Source organism: Amblyomma mixtum, chromosome 1 (genome assembly GCF_055824585.1).
Source record: "Amblyomma mixtum isolate Tamu chromosome 1, ASM5582458v1, whole genome shotgun sequence".
Taxonomy (NCBI): domain Eukaryota; kingdom Metazoa; phylum Arthropoda; class Arachnida; order Ixodida; family Ixodidae; genus Amblyomma; species Amblyomma mixtum.
The window spans coordinates 114,800,113-114,824,222 of record NC_143012.1 but is presented as its reverse complement, the minus strand read 5'-3'; positions in this window follow the sequence as shown (position 1 = coordinate 114,824,222).

The following is a 24,110-nucleotide window of genomic DNA, read 5'->3' as shown; positions in this document are numbered from 1 at the left end:
TTTGGAGAATTGAAGTTTTGGAATTTTTGTAGTTTCGAATTTTCAGAGTTTCGGATTTTTGGAGTTTTGGAGTTTCGGAGTTTCGGAGTTTTGGAGTTTCAGACTTTTCGAGGTTCAGGGTTGTGGAATTTCGGAATTTTTGAGTTTTGGAGTTTCGGAGTTCCAGAGTTTCGGAGTTTTGGAGTTTTGCAGTTTCGGAGTTTTGGAGTTTTGGAGTTTCGGAGTTTTGGAGTTTCAGAGTTTTCGAGGTTCAGGGTTGTGGAGTTTCGGAATTTTTGAGTTTTGGAGTTTCGGAGTTTTGGAGTTTTGGTGTTTTGGAGTTTCGAATTTTCAGAGTTTCGGATTTTTGGAGTTTTGGAGTTCCGGAGATTTGGAGTTTCAGAGTTTTCGAGGTTCAGGGTTGTGGAGTTTCGGAATTTTTGAGTTTTGGAGTTTCGGAGTTTCGGAGTTTTGGAGTTTTGGAGTTTTAGAGTTTTGGAGGTTCAGGGTTGTGGAGTTTCGGAATTTTTGAGTTTTGGCGTTTTCGAGATTCGGAATCTTGGAGTTTCGGAATTTTGTAGTTTTGTAGTTTTGGAGTGTCGGAGTTTTGGAGTGTTGGAGTTTTGGAGCTTTGGAGCTTTGGAGTTTTGGAGTTTTTGAGTTTTGGATTTTTGCACTTTTTGAAATTTGGAGTTTTGGAGTTTTGGAGTTTCGGAGTTTCGGAGTTTTGGAGTTTCAGAGTTTTGGAGGTTCAGGGTTGTGGAGTTTCGGAATTTTTGAGTTTTGGAGTTTCGGAGTTTCGGAGTTTTGGAGCATTGCAGTTTTGGAGTTCTGGAGTTTTGGAGTTTGGAATTTTTGGAGTTTTGGAATTTCGGAGATTTGGAGTTTTGGCCTTTTGGAGATTCGGGGTCTTGGAGTTTCGGAATTTTGTAGTTTTGCAGTTTTGGAGTGTCAGAGTTTTGGAGTGTTGGAGTTTTGGAGCTTTGGAGTTTTTGAGTTTTTGAGTTTTTGAGTTTTGGATTTTTGCACTTTTGGAGTTTTGGAGTTTTAGAGTTTCGGAGTTTCGGAGTTTTGGAGTTTCAGAGTTTTGGAGGTTCAGGGTTGTGGAATTTCGGAATTTTTGAGTTTTGGAGTTTCGGAGTTTTGGAGTATTGCAGTTTCGGATTTTTGGAGGTATGGAGTTTCGGAGATTTGGAGTTTTGGCGTTTTGGAGATTCGGAATCTTGGAGTTTCGGAATTTTGTAGTTTTGTAGTTTTAGAGTGTCAGAGTTTTGGAGTGTTGGAGTTTTGGAGCTTTGGAGTTTTTGAGTTTTTGAGTTTTGGATTTTTGCACTTTTGGAGTTTTGGAGTTTTGGAGGTTCGGAGTTTCGGAGTTTTGGAGTTTCAGAGTTTTGGAGGTTCAGGGTTGTGGAGTTTCGGAATTTTTGAGTATTGGAGTTTCGGAGTTTCGGAGTTTTGGAGAATTGCAGTTTTGGAGCTTTGGAGTTTTGGAGTTTTGGAGTTCTTGAGTTTTGGAGTTTTGGATTTTTGCACTTTTGGAGTTTTGGAGTTTCAGAGTTTTGGAGGTTCAGGGTTGTGGAGTTTCGGAATTTTTGAGTTTTGGAGTTTCGGAGTTTCGGAGTTTTGGAGTATTGCAGTTTTGGAGTTTTGGAGTTTTGGAGTTTCAGAGATTTGGAGTTTTGGCGTTTTGGAGATTCGGAATCTTGGAGTTTCGGAATTTTGTAGTTTTGTAGTTTTGGAGTGTCAGAGTTTTGGAGTGTTGGAGCTTTGGAGTTTTGGAGTTTATGAGTTTTTGAGTTTTGGATTTTTGCACATTTGGAGTTTTGGAGTTGTGGAGTTTCGGAGTTTTGGAGTTTCAGAGTTTTGGAGGTTCAGGGTTGTGGAGTTTCGGAATTTTTGAGTTTTGGAGTTTCGGAGTTTGGGAGTATTGCAGTTTTGGAATTTTGGAGTTTTGGAGTTTCGAATTTTCAGAGTTTCGGATTTTTGGAGTTTTGGAGTTTCGGAGACTTGGAGTTTTGGCGTTTTGGAGATTCGGAATCTTGGAGTTTCGGAATTTTGTAGTGTTGTAGTTTTGGAGTGTCAGAGTTTTGGAGTGTTGGAGTTTTGGAGCTTTGGAGTTTTGGAGTTTTGGAGTTTTTGAGTTTTGGATTTTTGCACTTTTGGAGTTTTGGAGTTTTGGAGTTTTGGAGTTTCCGAGTTTCGGAGTTTCGGAGTTTTGGAGTTTCAGAGTTTTGAAGGTTCAGGGTTGTGGAGTTTCGGAATTTTTGAGTATTGGAGTTTCGGAGTTTCGGAGTTTTGGAGAATTGCAGTTTTGGAGTTTCGAATTTTCAGAGTTTCGGATTTTTGGGGTTTTGGAGTTTCGGAGTTTCGGAGTTTTGGAGTTTCAGAGTTTTCGAGGTTCAGGGTTGTGGAGTTTCGGAGTTTTTGAGTTTTGGAGTTTCGGAGTTTCGGAGTTTTGGAGTTTTGGAGTTTCGAATTTCCAGAGTTTCGGATTTTTGGAGTTTTGGAGTTTCGGAGATTTGGAGTTTTGGCGTTTTGGAGATTCGGAATCTTGGAGTTTCGGAATTTTGTAGTTTTGTAGTTTTCGAGTGTCGGAGTTTTGGAGTGTTGGAGTTTTGGAGCTTTGGAGTTTTGGAGTTTTTGAGTTTTGGAGTTTTGGATTTTTGCACTTTTGGAGTTTTGGAGTTTCAGAGTTTTGGAGGTTCAGGGTTGTGGAGTTTCGGAATTTTTTAGTTTTGGAGTTTCGGAGTTTCGGAGGTTTGGAGTATTGCAGTTTTGGAGTTTTGGAGTTTTGGAGTTTTGGAGTTTCAGAGATTTGGAGTTTTGCCGTTTTGGAGATTCGGAATCTTGGAGTTTCGGAATTTTGTAGTTTTGTAGTTTTGGAGTGTCAGAGTTTTGGAGTGTTGGAGCTTTGGAGTTTTGGAGTTTATGAGTTTTTGAGTTTTGGATTTTTGCACTTTTGGAGTTTTGGAGTTTTGGAGTTTCGGAGTTTCGGAGTTTTGGAGTTTCAGAGTTTTGGAGGTTCAGGGTTGTGGAATTTCGGAATTTTTGAGTATTGGAGTTTCGGAGTTTCGGAGTTTTGGAGAATTGCAGTTTTGGAATTTTTGGAGTTTCGAATTTTCAGTTTCGGATTTTTGGAGTTTTGGAGTTTCGGAGTTTCGGAGTTTTGGAGTTTCAGAGTTTTCGAGGTTCAGGGTTGTGGCGTTTCGGAATTTTTGTGTTTTGGAGTTTCAAAGTTTTGGAGTTTTGGAGTTTTGGAGTTTCGAATTTTCAGAGTTTGGGATTTTTGGAGTTTCATAGATTTGGAGTTTTGGCATTTTGGAGATTCGGAATCTTGGAGTTTCGGAATTTTGTAGTTTTGTAGTTTTGGAGTGTCGGAGTTTTGGAGTGTTGGAGTTTTGGAGCTTTGGAGTTTTGGAGTTTTTGAGTTTTGGAGTTTTGTATTTTTGCACTTTTGGAGTTTTGGAGGTTCGGAGTTTCGGAGTTTCGGAGTTTTGGAGTTTCAGAGTTTTGGAGGTTCAGGGTTGTGGAGTTTCGGAATTTTTGAGTTTTGGAGTTTCGGAGTTTCGGAGTTTTGGAGTATTGCAGTTTTGGAATTTTGGAGTTTTGGAGTTTCGAATTTTCAGAGTTTCGGATTTTTGGAGTTTTGGAGTTTCGGAGATTTGGAGTTTTGGCGTTTTTGAGATTCGGAATCTTGGAGTTTCGGAATTTTGTAGTTTTGTAGTTTTGGAGTGTCACAGTTTTGGAGTGTTGGAGTTTTGGAGCTTTGGAGTTTTGGAGTTTTTGAGTTTTTGGATTTTTGCACTTTTGGAGTTTTGGAGTTTCGGAGTTTCGGAGTTTTGGAGTTTCAGAGTTTTGGAGGTTCAGTGTTGTGGAGTTTCGGCATTTTTGAGTATTGGAGTTTCGGAGTTTCGGAGTTTTGGAGAATTGCAGTTTTGGAGTTTTGGAGTTTCGAATTTTCAGAGTTTCGGATTTTTGGAGTTTTGGAGTTTCGGAGATTTGGAGTTTTGGCGTTTTTGAGATTCGGAATCTTGGAGTTTCGGAATTTTGTAGTTTTGTAGTTTTGGAGTGTCACAGTTTTGGAGTGTTGGAGTTTTGGAGCTTTGGAGTTTTGGAGTTTTTGAGTTTTTGGATTTTTGCACTTTTGGAGTTTTGGAGTTTTTGAGTTTTGGAGTTTTGTATTTTTGCACTTTTGGAGTTTTGGAGGTTCGGAGTTTCGGAGTTTCGGAGTTTTGGAGTTTCAGAGTTTTCGAGGTTCAGGGTTGTGGAGTTTCGGAATTTTTGTGTTTTGGAGTTTCAAAGTTTTGGAGTTTTGGAGTTTTGGAGTTTCGAATTTTCAGAGTTTGGGATTTTTGGAGTTTTGGAGTTTCAGAGATTTGGAGTTTTGGCGTTTTGGAGATTCGGAATCTTGGAGTTTCGGAATTTTGTAGTTTTGTAGTTTTGGAGTGTCGGAGTTTTGGAGTGTTGGAGTTTTGGAGCTTTGGAGTTTTGGAGTTTTTGAGTTTTGGAGTTTTGGATTTTTGCACTTTTGGAGTTTTGGAGTTTTGGAGTTTCGGAGTTTCGGAGTTTTGGAGTTTCAGAGTTTTGGAGGTTCAGGGTTGTGGAGTTTCGGAATTTTTGAGTTTTGGAGTTTCGGAGTTTCGGAGTTTTGGAGTATTGCAGTTTTGGAATTTTGGAGTTTTGGAGTTTCGAATTTTCAGAGTTTCGGATTTTTGGAGTTTTGGAGTTTCGGAGATTTGGAGTTTTGGCGTTTTTGAGATTCGGAATCTTGGAGTTTCTGAATTTTGTAGTTTTGTAGTTTTGGAGTGTCACAGTTTTGGAGTGTTGGAGTTTTGGAGCTTTGGAGTTTTGGAGTTTTTGAGTTTTTGGATTTTTGCACTTTTCGAGTTTTGGAGTTTTGGAGTTTCGGAGTTTCGGAGTTTTGGAGTTTCAGAGTTTTGGAGGTTCAGTGTTGTCGAGTTTCGGCATTTTTGAGTATTGGAGTTTCGGAGTTTCGGAGTTTTGGAGAATTGCAGTTTTGAAGTTTTGGAGTTTCGAATTTTCAGAGTTTCGGATTTTTGGAGTTTTGGAGTTTTGGAGTTTCGGAGTTTCGGAGTTTTGGAGTATTGCAGTTTTGGAGTTTTGGAGTTTTGGAGTTGCGAATTTTCAGAGTTTAGGATTTTTGGAGTTTTGGAGTTTTGGAGAATTGGACTTTTGGCGTTTTCGAGATTCGGAATCTTGGAGTTTCGGAATTTTGTAGTTTTGGAGTTTTGGAGTTTAGGAGTTTCGGAGTTTCGGAGTTTCGGAGTTTTGGAGTTTCAGAGGTTTGGAGATTCAGGGTTGTGGAGTGTCAGAATTTTTGAGTTTTGGAGTTTCGGAGTTTCGGAGTTTTGGAGTTTTGCAGTTTTGGAGTTTTGGTGTTCTGGAGTTTTGGAGTTTCGAATTTTCAGAGTTTCAAATTTTTGGAGTTTTGGAGTTTCGGAGATTTGGAATTTCGGCGTTTTGGGGATTCGGGGTCTTGGAGTTTCGGAATTTTGTAGTTTTGTGGTTTTGGAGTGTCGGAGTTTCGGAGTGTTGGAGTTTTGGAGTTTTAGACTTTTAGAATTTTGGAGTTTTGAAATTTTTGAGTTTTGGATTTTTGAGTTTTGGATTTTTGGATTTTTGGAGTTTTTGTGTTTTTGAGTTTTTGAGTTTTGGATTTTTGCACTTTTGGAGGTTTGGAGTTTTGGAGTTTTGGATTTTTGGAGCTTTGGAGGTATGGATTTTTGGATATTCAGGGTTTTGTTCCAGAATTTTGTAGTTTTGGAGTTTTGGAGTGTTGGAGTTTCGAATTATTGGAGTTTTCGTGTTTTGGAATTTTTGATTTTTGGAGGTATGGATTTTTGGAGTTTCGAAGTTGTGGAGATTCGGGTTTGTGGAGTTTTGGAGTTTTGGAGTTTTGGATTTTTGCACTTTTGGAGTTTTGGAGTTTCGGAGTTTTGGAGTTTCGGAGTTTTGGAGATTCAGGGTTGTGGAGTTTCGGAATTTTTGAGTTTTGGAGTTTTGGAGTTTCGGAGTTCCGGAGTTTCGGAGTTTCGGAGTTTTGGAGTTTTGCAGTTTCGGAGTTTGGGAGTTTTGGAGTTTCGGAGTTTCGGAGTTTTGGAGTTTCACAGTTTTCGAGGTTCAGGGTTGTGGAGTTTCTGAATTTTTGAATTTTGGAGTTTCGGAGTTTCGGAGATTTGGAGTTTTGGCGTTTTCGAGATTCGGAATCTTGCAGTTTCGGAATTTTGTAGTTTTGTAGTTTTGGAGTGTCAGAGTTTTTGAGTGTTGGAGTTTTGGAGCTTTGGAGTTTTTGAGTTTTTGAGTTTTTGAGTTTTGGAGTTTTGCACTTTTGGAGTTTTGGAGTTTTGGAGTTTCGGAGTTTCGGAGTTTTGGAGTTTCAGAGTTTTCGAGGTTCAGGGTTGTGCAGTTTCGGAATTTTTGAGTTTTGGAGTTTCGGAGTTTCGGAGTTTTGGCGTTTTGGAGATTCGGAATCTTGGAGTTTCGGAATTTTGTAGTTTTGTAGTTTTCGAGTGTCGGAGTTTTGGAGTGTTGGAGTTTTGGAGCTTTGGAGTTTTGGAGTTTTTGAGTTTTGGAGTTTTGGATTTTTGCACTTTTGGAGTTTTGGAGTTTCAGAGTTTTGGAGGTTCAGGGTTGTGGAGTTTCGGAATTTTTGAGTTTTGGAGTTTCGGAGTTTCGGAGTTTTGGAGTATTGCAGTTTTGGAGTTTTGGAGTTTCAGAGATTTGGAGTTTTGGCGTTTTGGAGATTCGGAATCTTGGAGTTTCGGAATTTTGTAGTTTTGTAGTTTTGGAGTGTCAGAGTTTTGGAGTGTTGGAGCTTTGGAGTTTTGGAGTTTATGAGTTTTTGAGTTTTGGATTTTTGCACATTTGGAGTTTTGGAGTTGTGGAGTTTCGGAGTTTTGGAGTTTTGGAGGTTCAGGGTTGTGGAGTTTCGGAATTTTTGAGTTTTGGAGTTTCGGAGTTTTGGAGTATTGGAGTTTCGGAGACTTCGAGTTTTGGCGTTTTGGAGATTCGGAATCTTGGAGTTTCGGAATTTTGTAGTTTTGTAGTTTTGGAGTGTCAGAGTTTTGGAGTGTTGGAGTTTTGGAGCTTTGGAGTTTTGGAGTTTTTGAGTTTTTGAGTTTTGGATTTTTGCACTTTTGGAGTTTTGGAGTTTTGGAGTTTTGGAGTTTCGGAGTTTCGGAGTTTCGGAGTTTTGGAGTTTCAGAGTTTTGGAGGTTCAGGGTTGTGGAGTTTCGGAATTTTTGAGTTTTGGAGTTTCAGAGTTTCGGAGTTTTGGAGTTTTGCAGTTTTGGAGTTTTGGTGTTCTGGAGTTTTGGAGTTTCGAATTTTCAGAGTTTCAAATTTTTGGAGTTTTGGAGTTTCGGAGATTTGGAATTTCGGCGTTTTGGGGATTCGGGGTCTTGGAGTTTCGGAATTTTGTAGTTTTGTGGTTTTGGAGTGTCGGAGTGTCGGAGTTTCGGAGTGTTGGAGTTTTGGAGTTTTAGAGTTTTAGAATTTTGGAGTTTTGAAATTTTTGAGTTTCGGATTTTTGGAGTTTGGAGTTTTTAAGTTTTGGATTTTTGAGTTTTGGATTTTTGGATTTTTGGAGTTTGTGTTTTTGAGTTTTTGAGTTTTGGATTTTTGCACTTTTGGAGGTTTGGAGTTTTGGAGTTTTGGATTTTTGGAGCTTTGGAGGTATGGATTTTTGGATATTCAGGGTTTTGTTCCAGAATTTTGTAGTTTTGGAGTTTTGGAGTGTCGGAGTTTCGAATTATTGGAGTTTTCGTGTTTTGGAATTTTTGATTTTTGGAGGTATGGATTATTGGAGTTTCGGAGTTGTGGAGATTCGGGTTTGTGGAGTTTTGGAGTTTTGGAGTTTTGGATTTTTGCACTTTTGGAGTTTTGGAGTTTCGGAGTTTTGGAGTTTCTGAGTTTTGGAGTTTTGCAGTTTCGGAGTTTTGGAGTTTTGGAGTTTCGGAGTTTCGGAGTTTCGGAGTTCTGGAGTTTCGGAGTTTCGGAGTTTTGGAGTTTTGCAGTTTCGGAGTTTTGGAGTTTTGGAGTTTCGGAGTTTCGGAGTTTTGGAGTTTCAGAGTTTTCGAGGTTCAGGGTTGTGGAGTTTCTGAATTTTTGAATTTTGGAGTTTCGGAGTTTCGGAGTTTTGGAGTTTTGGAGTTTCGAATTTACAGAGTTTCGGATTTTCGGAGTTTTGGAGTTTCGGAGATTTGGAATTTTGGCGTTTTGGAGATTCGGGGTCTTGGAGTTTCGGAATTTTGCAGTTTTGTAGTTTTGGAGTGTCGGAGTTTTGGAGTGTTGGAGTTTTGGAGTTTCGGAGTTTCGGAGTTTCGGAGTTTTGGAGTTTCAGAGTTTCAGAGTTCTGGAGGTTCAGGGTTGTGGAGTTTCGGAATTTTTGAGTTTTGGAGTTTCGGAGTTTCGGAGTTTTGGAGTTTTGCGGTTTTGGAGTTTTGGAGTTTCGAATTTTGTAGTTTTGTAGTTTTGGAGTGTCGGAGTTTTGGAGTGTTGGAGTTTTGGAGCTTTGGAGTTTTGGAGTTTTTGAGTTTTTTAGTTTTGGATTTTTGCACTTTTGGAGTTTTGGAGTTTCGGAGTTTCGGAGTTTTGGAGTTTCAGAGTTTTGGAGGTTCAGGGTTGTGGAGTTTCGGAATTTTTGAGTTTTGGAGTTTCGGAGTTTCGGAGTTTTGGAGAATTGAAGTTTTGGAATTTTTGTAGTTTCGAATTTTCAGAGTTTCGGATTTTTGGAGTTTTGGAGTTTCGGAGTTTCGGAGTTTTGGAGTTTCAGACTTTTCGAGGTTCAGGGTTGTGGAATTTCGGAATTTTTGAGTTTTGGAGTTTCGGAGTTCCGGAGTTTCGGAGTTTTGGAGTTTTGCAGTTTCGGAGTTTTGGAGTTTTGGAGTTTCGGAGTTTTGGAGTTTCAGAGTTTTCGAGGTTCAGGGTTGTGGAGTTTCGGAATTTTTGAGTTTTGGTGTTTTGAAGTTTCGAATTTTCAGAGTTTCGGATTTTTGGAGTTTTGGAGTTCCGGAGATTTGGAGTTTCAGAGTTTTGGAGGTTCAGGGTTGTGGAGTTTCGGAATTTTTGAGTTTTGGAGTTTCGGAGTTTCGGAGTTTTGGAGTATTGCAGTTTTGGAATTTTGGAGTTTTGGAGTTTCGAATTTTCAGAGTTTCGGGTTTTTGGAGTTTTGGAGTTTCAGAGAATTGGAGTTTTGGCGTTTTCGAGATTCGGAATCTTGGAGTTTCGGAATTTTGTAGTTTTGTAGTTTTGGAGTGTCGGAGTTTTGGAGTGTTGGAGTTTTGGAGCTTTGGAGCTTTGGAGTTTTGGAGTTTTTGAGTTTTTGAGTTTTGGATTTTTGCAGTTTTTGAAATTTGGAGTTTTGGAGTTTTGGAGTTTCGGAGTTTCGGAGTTTTGGAGTTTCAGAGTTTTGGAGGTTCAGGGCTGTGGAGTTTCGGAATTTTTGAGTTTTGGAGTTTCGGAGTTTCGGAGTTTTGGAGCATTGCAGTTTTGGAGTTCTGGAGTTTTGGAGTTTGGAATTTTCAGAGTTTCGGATTTTTGGAATTTTGGAGTTTCGGAGATGTGGAGTTTTGGCCTTTTGGAGATTCGGGGTCTTGGAGTTTCGGAATTTTGTAATTTTGCAGTTTTGGAGTGTCGGAGGTTTGGAGTGTTGGAGTTTTGGAGTTTTGGAGTTTCGGAGTTTCGGAGTTTCGGAGTTTCGAAGTTTCAGAGTTTTGGAGGTTCAGGGTTGTGGAATTTCGGAATTTTTGAGTTTTGGAGTTTGGGAGTTTTGGAGTTTTGGAGTATTCCAGTTTTGGAATTTTGGAGTTTTGGAGTTTCGAATTTTCAGTTTCGGATTTTTGGAGTTCTGGAGTTTCGGAGATTTGGAGTTTTGGCGTTTTCGAGATTCGGAATCTTGGAGTTTCGGAATTTTGTAGTTTTGTAGTTTTGGAGTGTCAGAGTTTTGGAGTGTTGGAGTTTTGGAGCTTTGGAGTTTTGGAGTTTTTGAGTTTTGGATTTTGACACTTTTGGAGTTTTGGAGTTTTGGAGTTTCGGAGTTTCGGAGTTTCGGAGTTTCGGATTTTTGGAGTTTCAGAGTTTTGGAGGTTCAGGGTTGTGGAGTTTCGGAATTTTTGAGTTTTGGAGTTTCGGAGTTTTGGAGTTTTGGAGTTTTGGAGTTTCGGAGTTTTGGAGTTTCAGAGTTTTGGAGGTTCAGGGTTGTGGAGTTTCGGAATTTTTGAGTATTGGAGATCCGGAGTTTCGGAGTTTTGGAGAATTGCAGTTTTGGAATTTTTGTAGTTTCGAATTTTCAGATTTTCGGATTTTTGGAGTTTTGGAGTTTCGGAGTTTCGGAGTTTTGGAGTTTCAGACTTTTCGAGGTTCAGGGTTGTGGAATTTCGGAATTTTTGAGTTTTGGAGTTTCGGAGTTCCAGAGTTTCGGAGTTTTGGAGTTTTGCAGTTTTGCAGTTTCGGAGTTTTGGAGTTTTGGAGTTTCGGAGTTTTGGAGTTTCAGAGTTTTCGAGGTTCAGGGTTGTGGAGTTTCGGAATTTTTGAGTTTTGGAGTTTCGGAGTTTTGGAGTTTTGGTGTTTTGGAGTTTCGAATTTTCAGAGTTTCGGATTTTTGGAGTTTTGGAGTTCCGGAGATTTGGAGTTTCAGAGTTTTGGAGGTTCAGGGTTGTGGAGTTTCGGAATTTTTGAGTTTTGGAGTTTCGGAGTTTTGGAGTTTGGGAGTTTCGGAGTTTCGGAGTTTCAGAGTTTTCGAGGTTCAGGGTTGTGGAGTTTCGGAATTTTTGAGTTTTGGAGTTTCGGAGTTTCGGAGTTTTGGAGTTTTGGAGTTTTAGAGTTTTGGAGGTTCAGGGTTGTGGAGTTTCGGAATTTTTGAGTTTTGGCGTTTTCGAGCTTCGGAATCTTGGAGTTTCGGAATTTTGTAGTTTTGTAGTTTTGGAGTGTCGGAGTTTTGGAGTGTTGGAGTTTTGGAGCTTTGGAGCTTTGGAGTTTTGGAGTTTTTGAGTTTTGGATTTTTGCACTTTTTGAAATTTGGAGTTTTGGAGTTTTGGAGTTTCGGAGTTTCGGAGTTTTGGAGTTTCAGAGTTTTGGAGGTTCAGGGTTGTGGAGTTTCGGAATTTTTGAGTTTTGGAGTTTCGGAGTTTCGGAGTTTTGGAGCATTGCAGTTTTGGAGTTCTGGAGTTTTGGAGTTTGGAATTTTTGGAGTTTTGGAGTTTCGGAGATTTGGAGTTTTGGCCTTTTGGAGATTCGGGGTCTTGGAGTTGCGGAATTTTGTAGTTTTGCAGTTTTGGAGTGTCAGAGTTTTGGAGTGTTGGAGTTTTGGAGCTTTGGAGTTTTTGAGTTTTTGAGTTTCTGAGTTTTGGATTTTTGCACTTTTGGAGTTTTGGAGTTTTGGAGTTTCGGAGTTTCGGAGTTTTGGAGTTTCAGAGTTTTGGAGGTTCAGGGTTGTGGAATTTCGGAATTTTTGAGTTTTGGAGTTTCGGAGTTTTGGAGTATTGCAGTTTTGGAATTTTGGAGTTTTGGAGTTTCGAATTTTCAGAGTTTCGGATTTTTGGAGGTATGGAGTTTCGGAGATTTGGAGTTTTGGCGTTTTGGAGATTCGGAATCTTGGAGTTTCGGAATTTTGTAGTTTTGTAGTTTTAGAGTGTCAGAGTTTTGGAGTGTTGGAGTTTTGGAGCTTTGGAGTTTTTGAGTTTTGGATTTTTGCACTTTTGGAGTTTTGGAGTTTTGGAGGTTCGGAGTTTCGGAGTTTTGGAGTTTCAGAGTTTTGGAGGTTCAGGGTTGTGGAGTTTCGGAATTTTTGAGTATTGGAGTTTCGGAGTTTCGGAGTTTTGGAGAATTGCAGTTTTGGAGCTTTGGAGTTTTGGAGTTCTTGAGTTTTGGAGTTTTGGATTTTTGCACTTTTGGAGTTTTGGAGTTTCAGAGTTTTGGAGGTTCAGGGTTGTGGAGTTTCGGAATTTTTGAGTTTTGGAGTTTCGGAGTTTCGGAGTTTTGGAGTATTGCAGTTTTGGAGTTTTGGAGTTTTGGAGTTTCAGAGATTTGGAGTTTTGGCGTTTTGGAGATTCGGAATCTTGGAGTTTCGGAATTTTGTAGTTTTGTAGTTTTGGAGTGTCAGAGTTTTGGAGTGTTGGAGCTTTGGAGTTTTGGAGTTTATGAGTTTTTGAGTTTTGGATTTTTGCACATTTGGAGTTTTGGAGTTGTGGAGTTTCGGAGTTTTGGAGTTTCAGAGTTTTGGAGGTTCAGGGTTGTGGAGTTTCGGAATTTTTGAGTTTTGGAGTTTCGGAGTTTTGGAGTATTGCAGTTTTGGAATTTTGGAGTTTTGGAGTTTCGAATTTTCAGAGTTTCGGATTTTTGGAGTTTTGGAGTTTCGGAGACTTGGAGTTTTGGCGTTTTGGAGATTCGGAATCTTGGAGTTTCGGAATTTTGTAGTGTTGTAGTTTTGGAGTGTCAGAGTTTTGGAGTGTTGGAGTTTTGGAGCTTTGGAGTTTTGGAGTTTTTGAGTTTTGGATTTTTGCACTTTTGGAGTTTTGGAGTTTTGGAGTTTCGGAGTTTCGGAGTTTCGGAGTTTTGGAGTTTCAGAGTTTTGAAGGTTCAGGGTTGTGGAGTTTCGGAATTTTTGAGTATTGGAGTTTCGGAGTTTCGGAGTTTTGGAGAATTGCAGTTTTGGAGTTTCGAATTTTCAGAGTTTCGGATTTTTGGGGTTTTGGAGTTTCGGAGTTTCGGAGTTTTGGAGTTTCAGAGTTTTCGAGGTTCAGGGTTGTGGAGTTTCGGAGTTTTTGAGTTTTGGAGTTTCGGAGTTTCGGAGTTTTGGAGTTTTGGAGTTTCGAATTTCCAGAGTTTCGGATTTTTGGAGTTTTGGAGTTTCGGAGATTTGGAGTTTTGGCGTTTTGGAGATTCGGAATCTTGGAGTTTCGGAATTTTGTAGTTTTGTAGTTTTCGAGTGTCGGAGTTTTGGAGTGTTGGAGTTTTGGAGCTTTGGAGTTTTGGAGTTTTTGAGTTTTGGAGTTTTGGATTTTTGCACTTTTGGAGTTTTGGAGTTTCAGAGTTTTGGAGGTTCAGGGTTGTGGAGTTTCGGAATTTTTTAGTTTTGGAGTTTCGGAGTTTCGGAGGTTTGGAGTATTGCAGTTTTGGAGTTTTGGAGTTTTGGAGTTTCAGAGATTTGGAGTTTTGGCGTTTTGGAGATTCGGAATCTTGGAGTTTCGGAATTTTGTAGTTTTGTAGTTTTGGAGTGTCAGAGTTTTGGAGTGTTGGAGCTTTGGAGTTTTGGAGTTTATGAGTTTTTGAGTTTTGGATTTTTGCACTTTTGGAGTTTTGGAGTTTCGGAGTTTCGGAGTTTTGGAGTTTCAGAGTTTTGGAGGTTCAGGGTTGTGGAATTTCGGAATTTTTGAGTATTGGAGTTTCGGAGTTTCGGATTTTTGGAGAATTGCAGTTTTGGAATTTTTGGAGTTTCGAATTTTCAGTTTCGGATTTTTGGAGTTTTGGAGTTTCGGTGTTTCGGAGTTTTGGAGTTTCAGAGTTTTCGAGGTTCAGGGTTGTGGAGTTTCGGAATTTTTGTGTTTTGGAGTTTCAAAGTTTTGGAGTTTTGGAGTTTTGGAGTTTCGAATTTTCAGAGTTTGGGATTTTTGGAGTTTCAGAGATTTGGAGTTTTGGCGTTTTGGAGATTCGGAATCTTGGAGTTTCGGAATTTTGTAGTTTTGTAGTTTTGGAGTGTCGGAGTTTTGGAGTGTTGGAGTTTTGGAGCTTTGGAGTTTTGGAGTTTTTGAGTTTTGGAGTTTTTGAGTTTTGGAGTTTTGTATTTTTGCACTTTTGGAGTTTTGGAGGTTCGGAGTTTCGGAGTTTCGGAGTTTTGGAGTTTCAGAGTTTTGGAGGTTCAGGGTTGTGGAGTTTCGGAATTTTTGAGTTTTGGAGTTTCGGAGTTTTGGAGTATTGCAGTTTTGGAATTTTGGAGTTTTGGAGTTTCGAATTTTCAGAGTTTCGGATTTTTGGAGTTTTGGAGTTTCGGAGATTTGGAGTTTTGGCGTTTTTGAGATTCGGAATCTTGGAGTTTCGGAATTTTGTAGTTTTGTAGTTTTGGAGTGTCACAGTTTTGGAGTGTTGGAGTTTTGGAGCTTTGGAGTTTTGGAGTTTTTGAGTTTTTGGATTTTTGCACTTTTGGAGTTTTGGAGTTTCGGAGTTTCGGAGTTTTGGAGTTTCAGAGTTTTGGAGGTTCAGTGTTGTGGAGTTTCGGCATTTTGAGTATTGGAGTTTCGGAGTTTCGGAGTTTTGGAGAATTGCAGTTTTGGAGTTTTGGAGTTTCGAATTTTCAGAGTTTCGGATTTTTGGAGTTTTGGAGTTTCGGAGATTTGGAGTTTTGGCGTTTTTGAGATTCTGAATCTCTGAGTTTCGGAATTTTGTAGTTTTGTAGTTTTGGAGTGTCACAGTTTTGGAGTGTTGGAGTTTTGGAGCTTTGGAGTTTTGGAGTTTTTGAGTTTTTGGATTTTTGCACTTTTGGAGTTTTGGAGTTTCGGAGTTTCGGAGTTTTGGAGTTTCAGAGTTTTGGAGGTTCAGTGTTGTGGAGTTTCGGCATTTTTGAGTATTGGAGTTTCGGAGTTTCGGAGTTTTGGAGAATTGCAGTTTTGGAGTTTTGGAGTTTCGAATTTTCAGAGTTTCGGATTTTTGGAGTTTTGGAGTTTTGGAGTTTCGGAGTTTCGGAGTTTTGGAGTATTGCAGTTTCGGAGTTTTGGAGTTTTGGAGTTTCGAATTTTCAGAGTTTCGGATTTTTGGAGTTTTGGAGTTTCGGAGATTTGGAGTTTTGGCGTTTTTGAGATTCGGAATCTTGGAGTTTCGGAATTTTGTAGTTTTGTAGTTTTGGAGTGTCACAGTTTTGGAGTGTTGGAGTTTTGGAGCTTTGGAGTTTTGGAGTTTTTGAGTTTTTGGATTTTTGCACTTTTGGAGTTTTGGAGTTTCGGAGTTTCGGAGTTTTGGAGTTTCAGAGTTTTGGAGGTTCAGTGTTGTGGAGTTTCGGCATTTTTGAGTATTGGAGTTTCGGAGTTTCGGAGTTTTGGAGAATTGCAGTTTTGGAGTTTTGGAGTTTCGAATTTTCAGAGTTTCGGATTTTTGGAGTTTTGGAGTTTCGGAGATTTGGAGTTTTGGCGTTTTTGAGATTCTGAATCTCTGAGTTTCGGAATTTTGTAGTTTTGTAGTTTTGGAGTGTCACAGTTTTGGAGTGTTGGAGTTTTGGAGCTTTGGAGTTTTGGAGTTTTTGAGTTTTTGGATTTTTGCACTTTTGGAGTTTTGGAGTTTCGGAGTTTCGGAGTTTTGGAGTTTCAGAGTTTTGGAGGTTCAGTGTTGTGGAGTTTCGGCATTTTTGAGTATTGGAGTTTCGGAGTTTCGGAGTTTTGGAGAATTGCAGTTTTGGAGTTTTGGAGTTTCGAATTTTCAGTTTCGGATTTTTGGAGTTTTGGAGTTTTGGAGTTTCGGAGTTTCGGAGTTTTGGAGTATTGCAGTTTTGGAGTTTTGGAGTTTTGGAGTTGCGAATTTTCAGAGTTTAGGATTTTTGGAGTTTTAGAGTTTTGGAGAATTGGACTTTTGGCGTTTTCGAGATTCGGAATCTTGGAGTTTCGGAATTTTGTAGTTTTGGAGTTTTGGAGTTTAGGAGTTTCGGAGTTTCGGAGTTTTGGAGTTTCAGAGTTTTGGAGATTCAGGGCTGTGGAGTGTCGGAATTTTTGAGTTTTGGAGTTTCGGAGTTTCGGAGTTTTGGAGTTTTGCAGTTTTGGAGTTTTGGTGTTCTGGAGTTTTGAAATTTTTGAGTTTCGGATTTTTGGAGTTTGGAGTTTTTAAGTTTTGGATTTTTGAGTTTTGGATTTTTGGATTTTTGGAGTTTTTGTGTTTTTGAGTTTTTGAGTTTTGGATTTTTGCACTTTTGGAGGTTTGGAGTTTTGGAGTTTTGGATTTTTGGAGCTTTGGAGGTATGGATTTTTGGATATTCAGGGTTTTGTTCCAGAATTTTGTAGTTTTGGAGTTTTGGAGTGTTGGAGTTTCGAATTATTGGAGTTTTCGTGTTTTGGAATTTTTGATTTTTGGAGGTATGGATTTTTGGAGTTTCGGAGTTGTGGAGATTCGGGTTTGTGGAGTTTTGGAGTTTTGGAGTTTTGGATTTTTGCACTTTTGGAGTTTTGGAGTTTCGGAGTTTTGGAGATTCAGGGTTGTGGAGTTTCGGAATTTTGGAGTTTCGGAGTTTTGGAGTTTTGCAGTTTCGGAGTTTTGGAGTTTTGGAGTTTCGGAGTTTCGGAGTTTCGGAGTTTTGGAGTTTCACAGTTTTCGAGGTTCAGGGTTGTGGAGTTTCTGAATTTTTGAATTTTGGAGTTTCGGAGTTTCGGAGATTTGGAGTTTTGGCGTTTTCGAGATTCGGAATCTTGCAGTTTCGGAATTTTGTAGTTTTGTAGTTTTGGAGTGTCAGAGTTTTTGAGTGTTGGAGTTTTGGAGCTTTGGAGTTTTTGAGTTTTTGAGTTTTTGAGTTTTGGATTTTTGCACTTTTGGAGTTTTGGAGTTTTGGAGTTTCGGAGTTTCGGAGTTTTGGAGTTTCAGAGTTTTGGAGGTTCAGGGTTGTGGAATTTCGGAATTTTTGAGTTTTGGAGTTTCGGAGTTTTGGAGTATTGCAGTTTTGGAATTTTGGAGTTTTGGAGTTTCGAATTTTCAGAGTTTCGGATTTTTGGAGGTATGGAGTTTCGGAGATTTGGAGTTTTGGCGTTTTGGAGATTCGGAATCTTGGAGTTTCGGAATTTTGTAGTTTTGTAGTTTTAGAATGTCAGAGTTTTGGAGTGTTGGAGTTTTGGAGCTTTGGAGTTTTTGAGTTTTTGAGTTTTGGATTTTTGCACTTTTGGAGTTTTGGAGTTTTGGAGGTTCGGAGTTTCGGAGTTTTGGAGTTTCAGAGTTTTGGAGGTTCAGGGTTGTGGAGTTTCGGAATTTTTGAGTATTGGAGTTTCGGAGTTTCGGAGTTTTGGAGAATTGCAGTTTTGGAGCTTTGGAGTTTTGGAGTTCTTGAGTTTTGGAGTTTTGGATTTTTGCACTTTTGGAGTTTTGGAGTTTCAGAGTTTTGGAGGTTCAGGGTTGTGGAGTTTCGGAATTTTTGAGTTTTGGAGTTTCGGAGTTTCGGAGTTTTGGAGTATTGCAGTTTTGGAGTTTTGGAGTTTTGGAGTTTCAGAGATTTGGAGTTTTGGCGTTTTGGAGATTCGGAATCTTGGAGTTTCGGAATTTTGTAGTTTCGGAGTTTTGGAGTTTCAGAGTTTTGGAGGTTCAGGGTTGTGGAGTTTCGGAATTTTTGAGTTTTGGAGTTTCGGAGTTTCTGAGTTTTGGAGTATTGCAGTTTTGGAATTTTGGAGTTTTGGAGTTTCGAATTTTCAGAGTTTCGGATTTTTGGAGTTTTGGAGTTTTGGGGTTTCGGAGTTTCGGAGTTTTGCAGTATTGCAGTTTTGGAGTTTTGGAGTTTTGGAGAATTGGACTTTTGGCGTTTTCGAGATTCGGAATCTTGGAGTTTCGGAATTTTGTAGTTTTGGAGTTTTGGAGTTTAGGAGTTTCGGAGTTTCGGAGTTTTGGAGTTTCAGAGTTTTGGAGATTCAGGGTTGTGGAGTGTCGGAATTTTTGAGTTTTGGAGTTTCAGAGTTTCGGAGTTTTGGAGTTTTGCAGTTTTGGAGTTTTGGTGTTCTGGAGTTTTGGAGTTTCGAATTTTCAGAGTTTCAAATTTTTGGAGTTTTGGAGTTTCGGAGATTTGGAATTTCGGCGTTTTGGGGATTCGGGGTCTTGGAGTTTCGGAATTTTGTAGTTTTGTGGTTTTGGAGTGTCGGAGTGTCGGAGTTTCGGAGTGTTGGAGTTTTGGAGTTTTAGAGTTTTAGAATTTTGGAGTTTTGAAATTTTTGAGTTTCGGATTTTTGGAGTTTGGAGTTTTTAAGTTTTGGATTTTTGAGTTTTGGATTTTTGGATTTTTGGAGTTTGTGTTTTTGAGTTTTTGAGTTTTGGATTTTTGCACTTTTGGAGGTTTGGAGTTTTGGAGTTTTGGATTTTTGGAGCTTTGGAGGTATGGATTTTTGGATATTCAGGGTTTTGTTCCAGAATTTTGTAGTTTTGGAGTTTTGGAGTGTCGGAGTTTCGAATTATTGGAGTTTTCGTGTTTTGGAATTTTTGATTTTTGGAGGTATGGATTTTTGGAGTTTCGGAGTTGTGGAGATTTGGGTTTGTGGAGTTTTGGAGTTTTGGAGTTTTGGATTTTTGCACTTTTGGAGTTTTGGAGTTTCGGAGTTTTGGAGTTTCGGAGTTTTGAAGATTCAGGGTTGTGGAGTTTCGGAATTTTTGAGTTTTTGAGTTTTGGAGTTTCGGAGTTCCGGAGTTTCGGAGTTTCGGAGTTTTGGAGTTTTGCAGTTTCGGAGTTTTGGAGTTTTGGAGTTTCGGAGTTTCGGAGTTTTGGAGTTTCAGAGTTTTCGAGGTTCAGGGTTGTGGAGTTTCTGAATTTTTGAATTTTGGAGTTTCGGAGTTTCGGAGTTTTGGAGTTTTGGAGTTTCGAATTTACAGAGTTTCGGATTTTCGGAGTTTTGGAGTTTCGGAGATTTGGAATTTTGCGTTTTGGAGATTCGGGGTCTTGGAGTTTCGGAATTTTGCAGTTTTGTAGTTTTGGAGTGTCGGAGTTTTGGAGTGTTGGAGTTTTGGAGTTTCGGAGTTTCGGAGTTTCGGAGTTTTGGAGTTTCAGAGTTTCAGAGTTCTGGAGGTTCAGGGTTGTGGAGTTTCGGAATTTTTGAGTTTTGGAGTTTCGGAGTTTCGGAGTTTTGGAGTTTTGCGGTTTTGGAGTTTTGGAGTTTCGAATTTTCAGTTTCGGATTTTTGGAGTTTTGGAGTTTTCGAGATTTGGAGTTTCGGCGTTTTGGAGATTCGGAGTCTTGGAGTGTCGGAATTTTGTAGTTTTGTAGTTTTGGAGTGTCGGAGTTTTGGAGTGTTGGAGTTTTGGAGCTTTGGAGTTTTGGAGTTTTTGAGTTTTTTAGTTTTGGATTTTTGCACTTTTGGAGTTTTGGAGTTTCGGAGTTTCGGAGTTTTGGAGTTTCAGAGTTTTGGAGGTTCAGGGTTGTGGAGTTTCGGAATTTTTGAGTTTTGGAGTTTCGGAGTTTCGGAGTTTTGGAGAATTGAAGTTTTGGAATTTTTGTAGTTTCGAATTTTCAGAGTTTCGGATTTTTGGAGTTTTGGAGTTTCGGAGTTTCGGAGTTTTGGAGTTTCAGACTTTTCGAGGTTCAGGGTTGTGGAATTTCGGAATTTTTGAGTTTTGGAGTTTCGGAGTTCCAGAGTTTCGGAGTTTTGGAGTTTTGCAGTTTCGGAGTTTTGGAGTTTTGGAGTTTCGGAGTTTTGGAGTTTCAGAGTTTTCGAGGTTCAGGGTTGTGGAGTTTCGGAATTTTTGAGTTTTGGAGTTTCGGAGTTTTGGAGTTTTGGTGTTTTGGAGTTTCGAATTTTCAGAGTTTCGGATTTTTGGAGTTTTGGAGTTCCGGAGATTTGGAGTTTCAGAGTTTTCGAGGTTCAGGGTTGTGGAGTTTCGGAATTTTTGAGTTTTGGAGTTTCGGAGTTTCGGAGTTTTGGAGTTTTGGAGTTTTAGAGTTTTGGAGGTTCAGGGTTGTGGAGTTTCGGAATTTTTGAGTTTTGGCGTTTTCGAGATTCGGAATCTTGGAGTTTCGGAATTTTGTAGTTTTGTAGTTTTGGAGTGTCGGAGTTTTGGAGTGTTGGAGTTTTGGAGCTTTGGAGCTTTGGAGTTTTTGAGTTTTTGAGTTTTGGATTTTTGCACTTTTTGAAATTTGGAGTTTTGGAGTTTTGGAGTTTCGGAGTTTCGGAGTTTTGGAGTTTCAGAGTTTTGGAGGTTCAGGGTTGTGGAGTTTCGGAATTTTTGAGTTTTGGAGTTTCGGAGTTTCGGAGTTTTGGAGCATTGCAGTTTTGGAGTTCTGGAGTTTTGGAGTTTGGAATTTTTGGAGTTTTGGAATTTCGGAGATTTGGAGTTTTGGCCTTTTGGAGATTCGGGGTCTTGGAGTTTCGGAATTTTGTAGTTTTGCAGTTTTGGAGTGTCAGAGTTTTGGAGTGTTGGAGTTTTGGAGCTTTGGAGTTTTTGAGTTTTTGAGTTTTTGAGTTTTGGATTTTTGCACTTTTGGAGTTTTGGAGTTTTGGAGTTTCGGAGTTTCGGAGTTTTGGAGTTTCAGAGTTTTGGAGGTTCAGGGTTGTGGAATTTCGGAATTTTTGAGTTTTGGAGTTTCGGAGTTTTGGAGTATTGCAGTTTCGGATTTTTGGAGGTATGGAGTTTCGGAGATTTGGAGTTTTGGCGTTTTGGAGATTCGGAATCTTGGAGTTTCGGAATTTTGTAGTTTTGTAGTTTTAGAGTGTCAGAGTTTTGGAGTGTTGGAGTTTTGGAGCTTTGGAGTTTTTGAGTTTTTGAGTTTTGGATTTTTGCACTTTTGGAGTTTTGGAGTTTTGGAGGTTCGGAGTTTCGGAGTTTTGGAGTTTCAGAGTTTTGGAGGTTCAGGGTTGTGGAGTTTCGGAATTTTTGAGTATTGGAGTTTCGGAGTTTCGGAGTTTTGGAGAATTGCAGTTTTGGAGCTTTGGAGTTTTGGAGTTTTGGAGTTCTTGAGTTTTGGAGTTTTGGATTTTTGCACTTTTGGAGTTTTGGAGTTTCAGAGTTTTGGAGGTTCAGGGTTGTGGAGTTTCGGAATTTTTGAGTTTTGGAGTTTCGGAGTTTCGGAGTTTTGGAGTATTGCAGTTTTGGAGTTTTGGAGTTTTGGAGTTTCAGAGATTTGGAGTTTTGGCGTTTTGGAGATTCGGAATCTTGGAGTTTCGGAATTTTGTAGTTTTGTAGTTTTGGAGTGTCAGAGTTTTGGAGTGTTGGAGCTTTGGAGTTTTGGAGTTTATGAGTTTTTGAGTTTTGGATTTTTGCACATTTGGAGTTTTGGAGTTGTGGAGTTTCGGAGTTTTGGAGTTTCAGAGTTTTGGAGGTTCAGGGTTGTGGAGTTTCGGAATTTTTGAGTTTTGGAGTTTCGGAGTTTGGGAGTATTGCAGTTTTGGAATTTTGGAGTTTTGGAGTTTCGAATTTTCAGAGTTTCGGATTTTTGGAGTTTTGGAGTTTCGGAGACTTGGAGTTTTGGCGTTTTGGAGATTCGGAATCTTGGAGTTTCGGAATTTTGTAGTGTTGTAGTTTTGGAGTGTCAGAGTTTTGGAGTGTTGGAGTTTTGGAGCTTTGGAGTTTTGGAGTTTTGGAGTTTTTGAGTTTTGGATTTTTGCACTTTTGGAGTTTTGGAGTTTTGGAGTTTTGGAGTTTCCGAGTTTCGGAGTTTCGGAGTTTTGGAGTTTCAGAGTTTTGAAGGTTCAGGGTTGTGGAGTTTCGGAATTTTTGAGTATTGGAGTTTCGGAGTTTCGGAGTTTTGGAGAATTGCAGTTTTGGAGTTTCGAATTTTCAGAGTTTCGGATTTTTGGGGTTTTGGAGTTTCGGAGTTTCGGAGTTTTGGAGTTTCAGAGTTTTCGAGGTTCAGGGTTGTGGAGTTTCGGAGTTTTTGAGTTTTGGAGTTTCGGAGTTTCGGAGTTTTGGAGTTTTGGAGTTTCGAATTTCCAGAGTTTCGGATTTTTGGAGTTTTGGAGTTTCGGAGATTTGGAGTTTTGGCGTTTTGGAGATTCGGAATCTTGGAGTTTCGGAATTTTGTAGTTTTGTAGTTTTCGAGTGTCGGAGTTTTGGAGTGTTGGAGTTTTGGAGCTTTGGAGTTTTGGAGTTTTTGAGTTTTGGAGTTTTGGATTTTTGCACTTTTGGAGTTTTGGAGTTTCAGAGTTTTGGAGGTTCAGGGTTGTGGAGTTTCGGAATTTTTTAGTTTTGGAGTTTCGGAGTTTCGGAGGTTTGGAGTATTGCAGTTTTGGAGTTTTGGAGTTTTGGAGTTTCAGAGATTTGGAGTTTTGGCGTTTTGGAGATTCGGAATCTTGGAGTTTCGGAATTTTGTAGTTTTGTAGTTTTGGAGTGTCAGAGTTTTGGAGTGTTGGAGCTTTGGAGTTTTGGAGTTTATGAGTTTTTGAGTTTTGGATTTTTGCACTTTTGGAGTTTTGGAGTTTTGGAGTTTCGGAGTTTCGGAGTTTTGGAGTTTCAGAGTTTTGGAGGTTCAGGGTTGTGGAATTTCGGAATTTTTGAGTATTGGAGTTTCGGAGTTTCGGAGTTTTGGAGAATTGCAGTTTTGGAATTTTTGGAGTTTCGAATTTTCAGTTTCGGATTTTTGGAGTTTTGGAGTTTCGGAGTTTCGGAGTTTTGGAGTTTCAGAGTTTTCGAGGTTCAGGGTTGTGGCGTTTCGGAATTTTTGTGTTTTGGAGTTTCAAAGTTTTGGAGTTTTGGAGTTTTGGAGTTTCGAATTTTCAGAGTTTGGGATTTTTGGAGTTTCATAGATTTGGAGTTTTGGCATTTTGGAGATTCGGAATCTTGGAGTTTCGGAATTTTGTAGTTTTGTAGTTTTGGAGTGTCGGAGTTTTGGAGTGTTGGAGTTTTGGAGCTTTGGAGTTTTGGAGTTTTTGAGTTTTGGAGTTTTGTATTTTTGCACTTTTGGAGTTTTGGAGGTTCGGAGTTTCGGAGTTTCGGAGTTTTGGAGTTTCAGAGTTTTGGAGGTTCAGGGTTGTGGAGTTTCGGAATTTTTGAGTTTTGGAGTTTCGGAGTTTCGGAGTTTTGGAGTATTGCAGTTTTGGAATTTTGGAGTTTTGGAGTTTCGAATTTTCAGAGTTTCGGATTTTTGGAGTTTTGGAGTTTCGGAGATTTGGAGTTTTGGCGTTTTTGAGATTCGGAATCTTGGAGTTTCGGAATTTTGTAGTTTTGTAGTTTTGGAGTGTCACAGTTTTGGAGTGTTGGAGTTTTGGAGCTTTGGAGTTTTGGAGTTTTTGAGTTTTTGGATTTTTGCACTTTTGGAGTTTTGGAGTTTCGGAGTTTCGGAGTTTTGGAGTTTCAGAGTTTTGGAGGTTCAGTGTTGTGGAGTTTCGGCATTTTTGAGTATTGGAGTTTCGGAGTTTCGGAGTTTTGGAGAATTGCAGTTTTGGAGTTTTGGAGTTTCGAATTTTCAGAGTTTCGGATTTTTGGAGTTTTGGAGTTTCGGAGATTTGGAGTTTTGGCGTTTTTGAGATTCGGAATCTTGGAGTTTCGGAATTTTGTAGTTTTGTAGTTTTGGAGTGTCACAGTTTTGGAGTGTTGGAGTTTTGGAGCTTTGGAGTTTTGGAGTTTTTGAGTTTTTGGATTTTTGCACTTTTGGAGTTTTGGAGTTTTTGAGTTTTGGAGTTTTGTATTTTTGCACTTTTGGAGTTTTGGAGGTACGGAGTTTCGGAGTTTCGGAGTTTTGGAGTTTCAGAGTTTTCGAGGTTCAGGGTTGTGGAGTTTCGGAATTTTTGTGTTTTGGAGTTTCAAAGTTTTGGAGTTTTGGAGTTTTGGAGTTTCGAATTTTCAGAGTTTGGGATTTTTGGAGTTTTGGAGTTTCAGAGATTTGGAGTTTTGGCGTTTTGGAGATTCGGAATCTTGGAGTTTCGGAATTTTGTAGTTTTGTAGTTTTGGAGTGTCGGAGTTTTGGAGTGTTGGAGTTTTGGAGCTTTGGAGTTTTGGAGTTTTTGAGTTTTGGAGTTTTGGATTTTTGCACTTTTGGAGTTTTGGAGTTTTGGAGTTTCGGAGTTTCGGAGTTTTGGAGTTTCAGAGTTTTGGAGGTTCAGGGTTGTGGAGTTTCGGAATTTTTGAGTTTTGGAGTTTCGGAGTTTCGGAGTTTTGGAGTATTGCAGTTTTGGAATTTTGGAGTTTTGGAGTTTCGAATTTTCAGAGTTTCGGATTTTTGGAGTTTTGGAGTTTCGGAGATTTGGAGTTTTGGCGTTTTTGAGATTCGGAATCTTGGAGTTTCTGAATTTTGTAGTTTTGTAGTTTTGGAGTGTCACAGTTTTGGAGTGTTGGAGTTTTGGAGCTTTGGAGTTTTGGAGTTTTTGAGTTTTTGGATTTTTGCACTTTTGGAGTTTTGGAGTTTTGGAGTTTCGGAGTTTCGGAGTTTTGGAGTTTCAGAGTTTTGGAGGTTCAGTGTTGTCGAGTTTCGGCATTTTTGAGTATTGGAGTTTCGGAGTTTCGGAGTTTTGGAGAATTGCAGTTTT